The following is a 2,888-nucleotide window of genomic DNA, read 5'->3' as shown; positions in this document are numbered from 1 at the left end:
ACAGAAATCTGCGAATCATGCTACGGTCATGACTGGGCAGAGTGTACACACGTTTGTCTGCTCTCTGCATTTACTCAGCAGTAGTTGCTGCCAAAAATGAAACTACATATATATATACATATGTATATGTCTAGCAGAGACAACACTATCCCTTTTACGCAGGCGCGCTCTCACATGAAACAGACACGAACAGGCGCAAATCGTTTGTATTTACACGACAACCTGGTTCTGCTACTGCTGCTGCTGCCCCAGATGAAACAGATCTCGCGACTATGGCAGAAGGCCGAAGGACCCACGACCTAGTGCTGTGCTCCTGCGATAGCAACCGACGTTGGCCTGTTGGTGCGATGCGATGATGGTTCCCTAACCACCGTGAGAAGAAGATCGGCCCAGATCGAGCCCAGTTCAGTTGCTCGGCACCTCAAACGCTGAATCGACAAGCGAAGATCTTCTGCGCGGATCCACCAAGCGGCCACTGAGGAACCTGTAATATAAACGAGAGTTCGCTTTAAAGATATAGACTTGACTGGCAAGGCTACAGATCATGTAGGGAATTGACACTGGGAAGAAGAACATAGAGAACAACTAAGGAACCACAGAGAAGAGGTTAGTCAAGATTGTTTCGCCTGACCTGTTGATCGTCCTGGAAGGCGCAGAAAGAAAGCTAAACAGGTCATACACGATTTGTTCACGGCTCTTGTTGCCTTCTATTTTGCGTTGATTGTAGTATAAGCAAATTTAACGGATAATGAAACAAGCAGTACTACGTACGCACGCATAGTCCTAGCATACACAATACATCCCCCCGTATCTATCGAAGGGATTATTGCGTACCACTGTATTTAGTCTATTTCGATATGGCGTAACGAAATCGTGCCAATAAAAGAAAGTCGTGCCTTGCTATTAGACGAAAAACGTTTGTATCATCGTATTGTGTTGGCACTGTAAATCTTTATGAAGCCAGCTTATCCGAGTTCGTTTCACACTGAATAGCATGCTTCAGAGTAATAGCATTGAGCAAACCTGTGTAAATTTGGTCACGCTTTACCAGCCTTGATATTCGGGGCTGCCACCTTGACAAGGGTGAGAACTACAGAGAACGTATTAACATCTAATTTGGTATATTGAAATAGAGAACAATAAGACATAAGGCGGCCGCTCAGTAAAGACAGAAACGTATCAGAGCTTACATCTGTAAATCTTTTCAAGATTCGCGGTTCAGCTAAAACTCTTTCTGTGCTGTACTTTGACAGACCGCTCCTACCATCATTGATCTGATCAATCCCAAATCAATTTGAGAGACACATTTGCTGTCAACACTTGTGATACACGGAAACAAGTTTAAAGGCGCACTAAACAGATAAAACGAGAGAAATGAATATACGATTAATAGTTTTAATGATTAGCGGCTCATATTTGTACACTGTAACGTTCTCCATTGAATTGAAGTCGGCGAACTTCTGCTTCACTAGAAAATAACTTCTATTTTTTTGGTGAAGGTCAGATAATATTCTTATCTCGCTTCGTAGAGTGCACTCATTGTATACTGACCATTTATTTGCCTGTGCCCAATTCACAGTGTTCTAGTACCGGACATAGGCTTATGGATTTGATCTAGGTATATGGATCTTGCAGAGATGTCCTACAACTTTTGGTCGAGGACAAGTCTCAGAGGTTTCCGGTGGCATCCTCACACCAGTGAAGTTTACATTTTTGTAGCTTGCAATTAGATGTCCGGCGATCGCTACGGAGGCTATATATGGTACGCTATCAAGCAAGTTCTTATTAATATCTCGTTGCGCGGATCGTTTATATTTGTTCATATAACAGTGACCTTATTGTTCTAGACTAGGATGGCTTTACAGATTTGCTTCGATGTATGGCCATGATAGCCGGCTTCAAATATGTCTATCAATTCCAAACGGATTCATTCACTTTGGTATGGTAGTCGTCGACCCCTAGAGACAAACATGGGCCATTACGATTAGCAATTCAGCGCGGCAGTTGTCTGCCGTTTCCTGTCCGGCTACGTCAAAGTAAGGCAATCAAGCCACGGTGTAAATCTGACAGTCGTTGCTATCAACTCAAAGTTGTTCACAGATAATCGTCAAGAAAGACAGTAACAATTTTCTGAAAAGTTACCACGATGCTGATGAGTTCACTAGGCGTTGTCCATTGCAGTCGGCATAAAGGTGACTCGACATGATCGAAAGGGTGTACTATGATCAAAATGCTAGCAGAAGTATCGGCAAGATGTGCAGCTGTGTAGACTCGGGGTTTGTCGATCCCGCTGGACCTCTAATCCAGTCTCACCAACTCTACGTACATATATCCACGTATATAACTCTATACACCGATTAACTAGACTATTGTGTTTCAGATATTCAGAAGTTCTCTCGCATCGATCTTAGACGCGAGACAGCTCCACCCACTCCTGATTGGCGTCGATTCGTCGGAACCTACGTAGCCGAAAAATCAAAGACGTTTACAGGGCGTTTGCTGGTCCGTGTGCTAGAAGCAGATTGCGCGACGTTTTTTCGAAGACTCACGTTCATGTCAGCGTACGAAAACGCGTTTGCTTACCGGAACCGATGAAGCGGTCTGACTCTTTTTCAGACCAAGTTCCTTCGGACCTGAAGGATCCGCAGTTGATTCATCTTGAAAGAATCATCCGTCTAGAGTTAAGACTACAGTATGTGCCGCAGTAAATATGTCGAAGGCGCAGGAAGTCCAGACGCAGACGAGATGAAAGCCGAGCGAGTTTCGGTAGCGACATGATTCGATAGTCGCATCGTACTGTCTACCCGTCTCGTACGTTCTTTCTGTTGAATAGCTTAAGCTCGCTACCTGATTTCTAAATTATTGCTTTACACCTGCTAGTGAACCTA

The 2,888-nt window shown here is 44.0% G+C and overlaps 1 long non-coding RNA gene across 1 annotated transcript; it reads left to right on the top strand.

The window, feature by feature from the left end:
- Positions 1-1,831: 1,831 nt before the first annotated feature.
- Positions 1,832-2,888, top strand: LOC147758018 (uncharacterized). Its single transcript, XR_015320499.1, has 2 exons — positions 1,832-2,036; positions 2,381-2,888. It is a non-coding gene; the product is annotated as an uncharacterized LOC147758018 (long non-coding RNA).

This window comes from Varroa destructor, unplaced genomic scaffold (genome assembly GCF_002443255.2).
Source record: "Varroa destructor unplaced genomic scaffold, Vdes_3.0 BEIS01000002.1, whole genome shotgun sequence".
Classification (NCBI taxonomy): Eukaryota; Metazoa; Arthropoda; class Arachnida; order Mesostigmata; family Varroidae; genus Varroa; species Varroa destructor.
This window is presented reverse-complemented; position numbering and strand designations above follow the sequence as displayed.